Source organism: Plutella xylostella, chromosome 19, assembly GCF_932276165.1.
Source record: "Plutella xylostella chromosome 19, ilPluXylo3.1, whole genome shotgun sequence".
Classification (NCBI taxonomy): domain Eukaryota; kingdom Metazoa; phylum Arthropoda; class Insecta; order Lepidoptera; family Plutellidae; genus Plutella; species Plutella xylostella.
Window position 1 is genome coordinate 9,532,363 of NC_063999.1, and position 15,225 is coordinate 9,547,587.

The window sequence follows — 15,225 nt, forward strand, 5'->3', positions numbered from 1 at the left end:
AGCGATCCATGTTAAGAATTTCGCTTACAGACCGTATTCCCAGCGTGCCAGCAGTATTTACCAGCGTAAATCACCAAAAGACAAAAGTCTTCGACGTCGGTATGCAGGTCATGGAACTGAAATGGGAGTCGGCAGGAAACTTGGCTCGAAGGCAGGACGGAAGGTGGACAAAGGCGGTGACAGAATGGTGGCATAGAGACGGACGAAGAAATGTCGGTTGGATTATGATTATTAATTAATGAATAAGTAAACCTGCTGATCACTTGGATCTCAATCTCAAAGTGATTTCGCGGTGAACAATATGTTAATAAAGTTTATAATAAAATAATGCTTCGAGAAAAGGTACGGCCATGCCGCTTCTTTGCTCGACTTGGTGAGATATTATGAATTTTTTGTTTTCAATCTAGCTGGCCCGCAGGTACCGCTTCTTACCCTACCCTACCCTATCCTACCCTACCCTACCCTACCCTACCCTACCCTACCCTACCCTACCCTACCCTACCCTACCCTACCCTACCCTACCCTACCCTACCCTACCCTACCCTACCCTACCCTACCCTTCTTACCTTTTATACCTTCCCTGGACTTCCACAAATGTTTCTAGACCAAAATCGGTTCAACCGTTCTCGAGTTCTGAGGTCCAATTATAAGTTCATTTATTCTTTAAGTCATTCATCTTAGATATAAATTGCCTTAGTCTGGCGGTTAATTCATTCTTATGGAATGTTTAAAGTAACATAAATTATTATAAAACATTATCCTGGTGTGATGGTTAAATCTCCTTGGTGTTTAAATTGTTTTTACTTGTATTTAATTAAAATGTTAATGTCGTTTAAGCCAATTTTACCTGACTGAGATTTCAGATGCCTATGTCTTATGTCCCTTATTTCAGTAAATAGAATATGGGGTAACGTAACGTACCTTGGGACGCTTGTACCTCGGGACATTGATTGTATTTTAAAAACCGGCTAAATAAACACATTAAAATTCTACCCTAGGCATATTTTATTTTCTCGCTTGGCAAAACTAGTGAGTCTCGTGATCATACCAGCATCGAGTGTGTGGTGAAGACAATATGAAGTTTTTTGGAGTCAAAAGTAGCTTTTGTATAGTTTTTTGTGTTGCTTTATCTCATTGAGGCATGCTCAAAATAAAGACATGGATGTCACGTATAACTTTTCAGTTATTTAATTTTATGACATGGCAATTATATGAAAGATTCCTATTAATTAAAAATAAAGATATTTAAAGTTTGGTTAAATATTGCTTTTTTGTACCTTGGGACACGATTAAATTTGTACCTTGGGACACTGTTTTCTATGGCTTTGTACTATGGAAAATGCAAACATCTAAATAACGCCTTATATCTCTGTTCTTATTAGTGCCAGAGTGAAACTAGACAGAAGAGAGATGCAGTAAATCAATAAGAACAGAGATATAAGGCGTTATTTAGAAGTTTGCATTTTCCATAGTACAAAGCTATAGGAAACAGTGTCCCAAGGTACAAACGTGTAACGTACCTTGGGTCAAAACAAGCATTTTTACTTTTATCTTAATTTAATAAAATCTGGCCACACTAAAGCTTTAGCACAAATACTAGTGATAATAGATTATATATCCTACCGAATAAAGGAAATTTCACATTAATATCTTAGTTGTACGCTGCGATAGCTTCATTCAAAGTTGGGGTAGTCGAAAATGTCCCTAGGTACGTTACGTTACCCTGTACATTCATTTTATATACAGAATAACATAGAAAACTATTTCAATTTAACGTATTTTAATTTTCAAAGCCATAGCTAGAATAATAACAGAGATATGATTTTTTTTCGAAAATTTCAAACTTTAAATCGCTCTGGTGAACATTTTATGTCATGGCGCTTAACCCTAGAGTGCTCGCGCTATGAGCATTTTGCCGCCCTCCGCAATAAATGTCTATTATTTCGTGAACTATGCACTCGTCAAGGTCAAGCGTCTATGTAGCTGCCTTCGCGTTCCTCTCCTACGTGTTACGTTAATTTGGAGACATTCAGTGCACAGGTTACGGCAGGACAAGAGAATTAAAGTGAGTGTGTCGCACGGGGCGGCAAAATGCTCACTGCGCAAGCACTCGCGTCAGTAAAAATTAAGTTATATTTTTTTATTATTATTGAAATATTTTAAGTTTTTCACTATATTTAGGTAATATTAAACTAAATATCATGTAAGGTATGCATATATTTCAGTTTACATTGGATTTATGATTAAAAAATAGTTGTTAACTAACGAGTTAATATTACGACGAATTTACCTGAAATAAATAGTAATTTACAAAAAAAACTTACATATGGACAATACATAAGTGTTTTTTCTTGGTCTTGTGGTACAAATCTCCCGTTTTGTACCGCCTGAGCAACAAAAAACACCCTAAAGAAGAGAGAATACATGCGTATAACTATCTCCATATAAGAAAAATATCAGGTCAAAAAAGGGTGCAATACATGAAGAAAGTTACTGTGCAACGAACTTTGTGTGTTCATGTTTCAGGACTGTGTTGCTGAAATAAATGCTGTATATTGCGATAACAACTAAATTTCGTTATAATTTTGAGATTTGTTGATTTTGTGTGGCTTAAGACAAATATGTTCCTAAAAGTTCAGAAATTTTCCCAAAGCATGAACGATAGCACATATAATGAACAATTAATATATAAAATTTATAAATATTACTTTTTCTAATACCATATGTTACATTTTATTCAAATTATAAGCATTTATAAGTTTTCGTAATTATTAATTATCCAAAAAATACACTTTAATATGGGCGGCAAAATGCCGCCACGCGAGCACTCGTGTCACAAAAAAAGGCGCGACTACTCTAGGGTTAAACCATTTTGCCTTTCCACCGTCGATATAAACACTCACGCCTTGTACTAATGTACTCCCTAGCGGGGTAGGCATAGGTGCATTGCTGCACCCACTTTTCGCCAGTGTTTATGTTAGTCCCAATGTAATAGGGGGCGGAGCTATTGCGATTTTACGGGCACATCCAAGACCCGAGAACAAATATCTGTGTTTATACTAACATCTGCCCCAGCCGGGAATCGAACCCGGGACCTTCGGCTCAGTAGTCAGGGTCACTAACCACTACGCCATTCGGTCGTCGTATTTTGGTAATGAGTCCGACTTTTTTCAGTTTTCTCGCATTTGTATTGAAAATCAGTGTTTTCACGCGTGAACCATCTATTTACTCCCTCAGACTATAAGCGCCCTTGGCCTAGGATCCAAACTCCGTCTCGGGGACTAAATAAACGGCTTTCACCCCGTGGGTAACTCACAAAACTTAAAATAAAGCATTAAAATCAATCAATCAAACCGGCTAGGGCTTCTCCGTATATTGCTATCCGTTGACCCCAGAGTTTATCAGAAACTTACTACCAGATGTACCTACATACAATACCTTACATACACCGTAGAACAAATCACGAACACTGTTATATTCTTATTTTAACCGTCTTAAAGGCTAAATTTAAACTACTAGTGTAAACAGAATCGGTCGCTCTTACGGTACGTATGTATAAACAATGCAACACATGTTTGAAGTCTTCATTAATATACACTCACGGGCAATGAAAAGGTTCCACTGAGAAAATCACAAAGTTACTCCTATACGGAAAAGGCTAGCATGACGCCTTCTGAAACATTGAATAACAGAGCATCAGGATATTAGCAACAAAAAACGGTAATATTTTGTTCAAGTTTAAAATTAAATGATTGAAAAACTGCCATATTCTATATACACACACACACACACTCACGCCTTGTACTAACTTGCGGGGTAGGCAGAGGTGCATTGCTGCACCTACTTTTCGCCAGAGTGTTATGTTAGTCCCAATGTAATAGGGGGCGGGCCTATTGCCATTTTACGGGCACATCCAAGACCCGAGAACAAATATCTGTGTTTAAACAAATATCTGCCCCAGCCGGGAATCGAACCCGGGACCTTCGGCTCAGTAGTCAGGGTCACTAACCACTACGCCATTTGGTCGTCTATATATTATTATTATGTGAACTGGTTTTGACAACGATTTTTTCACTAGACAAAAAATACCAATTTTACTGCGAAAGGAGTTTGATGTAAAATTGTTTAAAATAAATTTATCTGACTGAATTTATTAAGGGTTAGTTATTTTGAAATAGCACACACAGACACGTTTTACTTATAAAACCCCTCTTTTTTGTCAGGAGTAAAAAATCAGTGCATTGTGGCTCAAATTTATTATGTGCCGGGTTTAATAATAAAAAAATAATTACCACTTTGTAATTATACGATGCATGGTGGCAATAAAAAGGTCTTCAGAAGTGTTTGAGTGATGTATGTATCAGTGTAACTTTAGTGCTTTTAACAGTTTTACGTCAAAGTTTTTCATGGCCTGTAAAGTAACACTGGCTTATTTCACAATGGCTGTTAGTGTAATAATTTAATTTTATTTGTAATGTGAATGAGTGAATTTAATTAGCGTATCGTAATGAGCTATTGGTCATTGCTGGACATTGACCTTAAGTCTCAATAAGTAAAGTTTATCTGTTGGAAAACCGATATCTGACCCCTTAGCATGAATTTTATCGTGAACGTGAAATAGAGTTCATCGAGTAATTTTGTATGAAAATATGAACAGCGCCCCTGGCGGTCGGTAGCAGAACTAAAATTTCTCACCAAAATTCATCGAGTAATTTCACGTCACGTCCACGATAAAAATTCATGCTAAGGGGTCTGATGATTTAAAAGTAAGCGCTCACCGGCATCGCAGGCAACGGACGCATCGCACATACACACACAAAAGTTTGTGCGTCTTCATTGGCGTTACAGACGCCGTTTCTTCATACATTTATGACAATCAGTTTGGACCGATGTGTACGATACCGATAGGCTTTAACAGGAACAATCAGTAAAGTGAATATAAAACGTATGATATACATATTTAGTTCTAAGAATCTTGCTTGGGTGGATTATTTACAGTATGATACAGTAATCTAAATGCTAGCTCCTTATTATTTTAGTTTTTTTTCTCGGTTTTGTACCTAATACAAAACTGCATTTTAGCTTTATGGATCTGCAACGGATCGTGAATCAAATATATAAATTTAGCTTTGAGCATTTCACTCAATTTCTATTCAAAAGCTATAAAATTCTTTATTACTCCCATGTGAGCGTCGTATACATACACCCGGTTTCAGAATAGAGTATTCAAGAAAATCTCAGTAGAGATTTGCTCAATGGGTGAGTAGATACTTTAGGTTTTCTACGTTTCACAAGTCGAACATAGTTTTTATCAAACCGTACTTAGCTAAGTATTTAATCAAGGTGCCTCTAAGCACGACTTTACGTTTCATTATATGTACAAAAAACCGGTTTTAATCGATAAAACTATTGTATAGGATTTTTGTTGAAAAATATTGACGAATTTAATTTCAAACACGTTAAATTATTAAAGAATTACCTATTTATAATATATTAGGCCATAATGTTATAAATTCAGATATTTCTTTTAATTTCGAATCACCAGGATAGACAACGGAACGCATTTCAAAATCCAATCTGTGAAATTCGAAATGTCATTGTCATTTCATTGTCAATCAATCAAATCTATTGTCATTTCATAAATATTCATCTTCAAAACCAAATATAATCTTGTGTATTTTACCATAGTTATCCATTAAATTAAAGGATTCTAACCAAATATTAAAATGGAAAGAAAGATAATAATTAGTTAGTTCAGTGACTGGACCCAGTGAGCAACCAAGTAGAGCACTGACTTGGTAGCCCCGTGTGAATGCTGGAATAAATAACGAAAACTGCCTTCCCTCAACTCGGATCTGTGTGGGACTCCAACATGCTAAAGCGTTGCGTAAAAACCCCTCTTCTACTCCGTGGTCAAGTCGCTTCTGCTGTTCGATTGTGACTAAGGGATCGATGAACCAACTACATATCAAGTAATAAGTCGCATGGCGAATTGGAGATTGATCGGCCACACTATCAGAAGGGACGCACCACCGCAGACGCGGTCGCCTCGTGCACACATGGCGGCGTACAGTCGACGGCGAGCTGCGAGCGCAAGGCCTGAGCTGGACGGAGGCCAGAGCGGTTGCTGAGGACCGGACGGCGTGACACACTCTCGTGAAGACCCTCTGTACCACCAGGGTACCTTAGAACAACAACAACAACAACAAATCATACCCGGAGCATTATTTTGATTTCTAAGTGATTACTGTGATTTTTGTTGTTTCCTGATAAAAAATATGATTAATTAAAGAATATAAAAGTTTAAACAAATATTTTTATTTATAGCCATGAAATCTAATATAAGTCCTTACATTCATAAATATTTAATATGTCTCCACCAGTGCTGTTCTTACATGGTTCTTACAGCATATTCTTGTTTTCAAAACTTTGCAGTTCTTGAGGCAAAGGCTGCACAGCATATGGTTCCTCTTCTATTTCATTGTCCAGAACCACAAGTATAATCGTCTAGTTCTAGAGCCATGTTGTGCAACATCTCATAATGACCTTTTAAACCTTCTGCAATTTGAGTTGCATTCCATAATGTAGATATGGGAATCTTCTCTTTAGCACCACAAAGCATCACTCAATGGTGTTTCTTGTTGGGTTCTGGGCTCTATTAAATGCTTCTTGTGACGGTATGGCTGCATTTATGAATGGTGTTATAAGATTAGATTAACGAAGTATCGTCACTGGACATTGTACAGCAAACAAAACTCTTGTATAATACTTGATATTTCACAATAATTATGAGTAAAAATATTTGATTAAGGTTTAAGTAGCCGAAATTGGTTACTTAAATTTGACAGACTCAACTTTGAGCAAGTACGGTTTGAGCGCTGTCAAACGCGTTGTGAAACGCATTTTTGTCGCTAAGCATGAAGATAAGCATGCCAACTGTCAAATTTGAGATTTCTCAAGCTCTGTTGCTCAAACCAAACTCAATCATAAGAAATCTCAATTCAGAAACAGAAATTTAATAAGTATGAACTTAAGTAGGCTTTGAGAACGACTCAACCTCAAATACTCAGTTGCGAAACCGGGGGATAGTCGCATAATACGAATTTTATCGCCGAAGGGTTAGTCTAGCAAAAATAACGAACGAACGAGAGCTTTCATGCTATATGGAGCGGCGCTCCGTAACTTAGTTTTTTCGGAAAATAGAGTGACCTTCTCGGTTCGTTCTCGTTTGCAGACAAGCATTGGTTTTTTTTCACGTATATTTATTTATAGCTGTTCCCGCGCGCTTCGCTTCGCCTTAAAAAGTTTTCCCGTGGGAATTCCGGGATAAAAAGTAGCCTATGTTCTTTCCCAGGGTCTAGACCATATGTATACCAAATTTCATTCAAATCCGTTCAGTAGTTTTGGCGTGAAAGCGTAACAGACAGACAGACAGACAGACAGACACAGTTACTTTCGCATTTATAATATTAGTAAGGATATGTTTGGTATTGTGTATTAATATAATTAATAAAAGTGTTGCAAAAGTGGTAAAGTAAGTCGAAAAGCGGTGACTATGGGGGTTATCCTGAACAACTTTTGACCACAACTTTTTGGAAATTCGAGAAAAATATATGATAGACTTTTTATTGTTAATGCCTTGGATGAATTTTTCACCGCAGATTTGTTTCAGAATTGGTAGGGTTTATAATTATGACGGAAGTAAAACTCTTGTAAATTATTGATACTAGAAGCTTTATCCGAATTAACATCTGTATCTGGGGCCCCATCGAACTCAAAACTATTAAGTAACATTTACGAAGTAATTAATGTCAAATTCAATAGTAATTAAATCCGAAAATCGCTGTCAATAAGCCGCGAGCACAGGATTCGAAACCTCAGTTTACGTTGCGTATCGTCAAATGTCACTGTCAAAATGTAAGGCAAATTTGTTAGTTCCAAAAGTGGCATTTGTTTTTTCCATAATATGTTTGTGTAGATTCGAAAATAGTGACAGTTGATGATACAGAGGCGCGAGCATAGGATTGACGACCGAATGGCGTAGTGGTTAGTGACCCTGACTACTGAGCCGAAGGTCCCGGGTTCGATTCCCGACTGGGGCAGATATTTGTTTAAAGACATATATTTGTACTCGGGTCTTGGGTGTTGATATTTATATTTAGTATCTATCTATCTATGTATTTGTGTAAATATATCAGCTGTCCGACACCCATAACACAGGTTCTGCCTAGCTTGGGGTCGGATGGCCGTGTGTGAGATGTCCCCACATATTTATTTATTATTATTATTTATTTATTATTCGATACTATTTTCGAATCTTTACGAAGCGACCCGCTTTTACCAAACGCTAAACGTATTTAAATCAAATTTTAAATACATTTTGTACTAACTGACAGACGTATGACAGGCTACTAAATACGTTTAGCGTTTGGTGAAATTCCACCTAACATGGAAAAAACAAATGCCACTTTTGGAACTTACAAATTTGCCTTACATTTTGACAGTGACATTTGACGATACGCAACCACTACGCAACGTAAACGGAGGTTTCGAATCCTGTGCTCGGGCAACTGTAGAGCGATCCGGAAAAAACGCAGCACATTCTATTCGATAGTCTATTCGAAAGTGCTGTCAATCTGTCAACAACAAAATGGCGGTGTATAGATTTGCGAAAGTTTGACAGCTATCATTCCATAGGTCATTGTCAGAATAATATTATGTACTCTGTGGTCATTCTTTTCGAAACTCATTCGAAAGGTAAAAAGTGTTCGAAAGTGCTGTCAAGTTGACAATAGTCGCACTCGCATTTGATTCTATTCGTTAGCTCGAATTTTCGTGATACGGGTACTGTTCTTTTTCCATATGTTTGTGTACATTCGAAAATAGTATCGAATGCTGTGCTCGCGGCTTATATAGGTACAGTGCCACAAACTTATCTGTTCCGGTGAGAGCTCACGTAATGTAATATTTCTTCATTCTATAAGATTTTAAGTTTGCCCGTAGTGATAATTTGCCCTTGTGGTTTTAATAAACCCATCTAATCTATATCAATGTATAATTTATTAGTAAATAATGAGTTATGGGCCAATTTAGTTAACTCTCACCGGAACAGATAAGTTTGTGGCACTGTACATACATTTTATGACCTCTCTATATAACTGGGAGTCTCTCTCGTGACTACACCTAAAGCAAATAAAATACACATTTATCGAAAACTCGTGCACGTATTAATAAACAATGGATAGTGTATTAAGTAATATGAATGAGATAGACTCTGTTAAAATTGCACATGCTTTTACATGTGACATAGATAAATTAAATAAACACATTTTAGTTAAAAACAGTAACTTAACTATGATTTCACAAAATATTAGAAGTATTTATGCAAATTTTGATGACCTACAATTAACTTTGGCTAGTCTTGACTTTAATGTGGATATTCTTGTCTTAACGGAATGCCGACTCAGTGAAAACACTATCCCAAAACTAGATAATTACACATCCTACTATACAACCCATCACTTAAACCAAAATGATGGAGTTGTTATTTATATTAATAGCCAATTAACAGCGACAGTGAAGGAAGTTAAACTAGTACAGGCATCCTGTCTACAAGTGGAACTAAAAAATATGACAGTACTTGGTATTTACCGCTCACCATCGAATAAAAATGCTGACTTATTTATAAATTCTCTAAGCTCACAACTAGACACTATAAAATCAAACAAAAATATAATAATTACAGGAGACATAAATATTAATATAATACCAAAACAAGTTGAAGATACATATGAAAGAAATAACAGAATTAATTACCTTGACATATTGTCTGTACATGGGCTGTTACCGGGACATCAAATCCCTACTAGGGAGAAAAATTGCCTCGATCACTTTATGCTAAAAATCGACAACGCTGCGTTTTCCGCAAAAATAGCAGTATTTAATACTACTATAACCGACCATGCTATGATATTTCTAAACTTAAGCAATTGCAAACCTCCTATATGTAATACTAAAACAAAAACAGTACTAAATTTTCCTGAAGCACTAAATACTTTAAAAAATCAAAATATTGGAAACTTGCTTTTTAGTGACAATCCGAACTTTATTGTAGAACAACTTATAAATAAAATAAATATTTCTGTTAATGACAATACTAAATTGATAAATATACCTAAATCAAAGCGCACCCTAAAACCATGGATGTCTCCCGGTATCCTCAGATGTATAAAAAATAGAAATAGAATGCAAAAAAACTTAAAAAAAGATAAAAATAATGAAATTTTAGATATAACATATAAAAGATACCGCAACTTTTGTAACAACCTTATTAAGAAAATTAAACGTAAATATGATAGGGATAAACTAGCGGCATCAAGTAAGTGTTCCAAAGCTCTCTGGAAAAACATAAAAAATATAACACATCTAACAAAGGATAAAAACAATAATGAACATCTTCTAAAAATTAAACAAACCCCCATTGAATCTATAAACTACGTTAACGATTTTTTCTCTAGTATAGGTAAGAGCTTGGCAGAAGACATGAACATAGGTGCTCCGTGCTATGATAACCCTTCTGTATCTCCTAACTCTCTTTCTTCATTTGTCCTTCTTGATACCTCTGTTACTGAGGTCTATAATATACTCATGAACTTGAAAAATGACTGTGCCCCAGGCTGGGACAATGTTTCTACACAGTTTCTAAAGTTTTCTAAGGATGAGGTAATCCCGGTTATTTGTCATTTAATTAATGTTTGTCTTACAAAGGGAATTTTTCCAACTAACTTAAAACAATCTATAATAACACCTGTTTTCAAAGGAGGGGATAAAGCGGACGTAAATGATTACAGACCCATTTCAGTTTTACCTACAATATCAAAAATATTAGAAAAAATAATTAATAAAAGACTAATTAACTACTTGGATAAATTTAACATAATTTCAAAATCGCAATACGGATTCAGACAGGGGAAATCAACAGAAGATGCAGTTGCAGCGTTGAGTTCTTTGATAGTAAACAAACTTGACAACGGACTGAAGTGCCTCACGGTCTTTCTAGACTTAAAGAAAGCGTTCGACACCGTGTCTATACCCATCCTTTTAAAAAAACTGGAACAGATTGGCATTAGAGGAGTACCATTGAACCTATTAACAAGCTATCTTACAGATAGAAAACAATCCGTTAAGATAGGACAATATGTAAGCAATACTACTGATGTTGAATATGGCGTGCCGCAGGGTAGTGTGCTAGGCCCTACTTTGTTCCTAATCTATATAAACGAAATCTGTAACTTAATATTAAATAATGGACAGGTCTTTTCGTATGCTGATGATACAGCTTTAGTGTTTTATGCACATTCCTGGGATGAAGTCAAGAGAGTGAGTGAGATCGGACTGGCTCTTGTCTCTGAAAAACTTAGATCTAACCTCCTTACACTAAATATTAAAAAAACGAACTACTTGTGCTTCTCAATATACAATAAATCGCAACCGGATAATAATTTTAACTTGAAAATACACAGATGCGGAAAAATCTGTTGTAACACTTGTGATTGCCTTTATATCAACAAGGTACACTCAGTAAAATATCTTGGTGTCGTTATAGACCAACGTTTATCCTGGTATTCTCAAATAGAGGCGGTAACTGTAAGATTACGGAAGATGATCTGGATTTTTAAGAAGTTAAGGCATGTTGCCACTCAAAAATTACTAACAGATGTTTACATCTCTCTGGCACAATCAGTTACAATGTATTGTATCTCAATATGGGGAGGTACATTTAAGACAAAATTTATTGAATTGGAGCGAGCCCAACGATCATTAATCAAGGTCATGTTTTTCAAACCCTACAGGTACTCAACTGAATTGTTATATTCCAACTCACATCTACTTACAGTCAGGAAGCTCTATGTTATCAACATCATTTTAAGATTTCACAAAACGCTTCACTTTAATCCTGAGTATCTAAATAAAAGAAGAAAAGATCTTATTATACCTGCAGTATCCAAAAATACTGTTTTTGCTAGTCGCCAATATGAGACGCAATCTGCTCATATTTATAAACAGTTACAAAAAATATTAAATATATATCCTGTGTCCTTACGGGAATGTAAAAAAATTATGACGTCACACTTAGATAAACTTAATTATGATGAAACAGAAGATTTGCTGCAATACAAATGCTAAAAAAAAAAAAAAAAAAAAAAAAAAACAATAATAAAAAAAAGGTGATATACCTACTTTATATAATGTATTACCTACCTACTTATATGCACTTTTGTCTAAAATGCAACAATCTAATATAAGCACACACACACACACACATACACACTCACATACACACACACACACACACACACACACACACACACACACACACACACACACACACACACACACACACACTCATGTGTCAGATTCACATAACTTGTTATATTGTTATCTTTGTTATCTTTAACTATCCTTAACTTAAAATCTTACACAGTTAAGCTTATGTTGCTTTCAATATTTTTAACCGTATGTTATTAAAAGAGCGGGGCCGTCTGTCACAGGTATTGTTTACTTACTAGGCGGTCCCAACCTTGTATGTAATCTAGGCTAAGCTTTAAACGAAATAAAAGTTATTTATTTATTTATTTAGTATGATGCATGTGCCAACTGCGCAGGCGCGACGCTGCGTCGATTATTAGATAATTCCAGTTAATCAGTGCTCGGGAGACGCGCAAATAGGTATACGGGTCGACGACCTCTTAATAGATGTACTCACGGAGCCACTGAGCCACGCCATGTGGGCCATTCTCGTTTCGGTCCAGATCCACTCTGGTTTAGGAAAAACGCTTTGGATAGCTGTTTCGATGACCTAACATATAATTATATAGATGTTCCCGCGAACTTCGCTTCGCCTTAAAAAGTTTTCCCGCGGGAATTCCGGGATAAAAAGTAGCCTATGTTCTTTCCCAGGGTCTATACCATATGTAATAGCAAATTTCATTCAAATCCGTTCAGTAGTTTTGGCGTGAAATAGTAACAGACAGACAGACAGACACTTTCGAATTTATAATATTATTAGTTAGGATGCTCACGACTGTAATCCCCAAAGGGGTAGCCAAAGGACCCAGAGGTGACTCGCAAGTGAGCCACCCGCTTTTCACTGTACATTTTACACTCACTCACAATTCACTTAGGGTACATAATTATTTAGAATCTAGACTCTATAGAAGACTTTATCTCGTTGCATTAAACGTACCGATAGCATGGCAGTTCTCGTTTGTTTATTTTTGTGTAGCTGGAGTAACCCTTGTGAAAGTATGACAAAATGCAATAATTGTGTAGTGATCTATTGATAATTTTCCGTTTATTAAAATAGGGAGCTTGTACTCTTTTTTGGACTCAAAGTACTCGTTTTGATCGATCACCAATCTGATCAGCTACTGGATTATTTTCGTGAACGAAACTGAATAAAATCTAGAACTTTGACTTTGACTTTGTGCAGTCATTTCCGGTTTTTAAACTACTCGCTTCCCGTCTTTGATAACTTGTTCTAATATTGAAACAGCTAAAGAGTAGCCGAAATAAAATCAGCGTATTTCCAAACACGCCTGTGTTTGCAGGTGCAATGAAATGCATCATACTTTGCCTCCATATCCCAGCGAAATGTTTGCGCAAAGAACCACCAACTTTTATCTACAGCCCAGCCGTGCAAACATAGCGCTTAATACGAAGATATAAAACACACGTGTGCGACAAAAATCGGAATCCAAATGTTGGTCTGTATATGTGATGTGTAAATAAACACGTCCAATGGCGGTGTTTTGAACAACCTCGAAACGGTTTTGAGTAAATATATTTGGTTTCAGCTTGTTTAAACGATAAGAACCGTGCGGAATAAGGTGAAGGATTTTATGAATACCTAAAAGTTTTCTTTTTCACTTGCATTGCAAAAAAGTAAAAAAAAGTATTGCAAACATTTGAATTTAAGAACAACAACATTCTAATTATGAAACACATGACACTCAACAGCTTTATCGAAAACGCGCGAAAGTGCGTTCCAAAATGGATCTTTTACGGTCCATTAGAGAGGAAAAAAAAACAAACCACGATCGGCAACGTTCGAAAATTTACTGCCTTTTACATTTCGCACACGTGGCTGATTTCGTACAGGGCGTAACAAATATATTGTTATATTTATATGCTAAGGATTTTCCATTTGTCAGGAATTTGGGCCTCTTATTAGGGCGGGCCTTTTGCGTGCGGGCGACATATTGCACGTGTCAAATTTGTATATTTGTTTACGAAGTGCCTTTGGAAGGATATATTCGTCTTTTATAGATCTAGGTACTTCTCAAAATGATCCCGAATAAGTAACAAAAATATCCTAACCGCAAAAAGTAAAATCAATAGCTTTAATTCTTTTGTGGCAGCGTTAAAAAATGCACCAAATAAATTGAAGGAATTTTCGCGTCATATATTCAAATGATGCTCTACATTTTCCGTCAAATGTTGCTGTTAAGGCATAAAACCCCGAAATAACCACCCCACAAGTGGAGAGTCATCTTCTCAATTCTCGGGGCGACACGTAAATATTTGACAGTGCCGAATGTAAAATTTGACGCGAAGAACATAATAAATGTCGGTTTTTCGTCAAATGTCGCCGTTCGGCAGCCGTAACTTGACAGTGAGCGGTGAGCGCGCGCCTCTTTTTATTGTCGCGGTATATTTACGGAATGGCCGCGCACTGGCATTCGAATTTCAAAATGAGTCCCTCTGATTTTCCTTTATTTACGTACTGTTCCTAATTTGAAAATTTAGTGGCCAGTGCTAAAGAATGTGTTTGATTTTTCGGCTGTCGTATTGGCTGCAAACTTTTTGCTGTTGAGAGATGGTGTGTCAAACTTTTTTGGCATTTTAAAAAGTTATTTTTTCGGCGGTGACAGAAGCTGCAAAATTGGAAAGAAAACAACGGTTTAACTGAATTCAAAAGCGGACGAGCAGTACTAATTACAAATCCATTTTAGTTAAAACAAATTGAGCAACTGTTTGCGTTCCCAACTCCCAAACTAAATAACATTCCAAAACGAGTCTGAATTAAAAGCTGGAACTTTTGTTTCGTTAAAATTAACGTCGTGCTGTTGTCAAAGGAGAGCTTTGGGTCGGTGGGTGCGAGCCCGTGGGACCTTACATTGACCCCTACATATTATTATTATTAACACTTGATTGTATACTAAA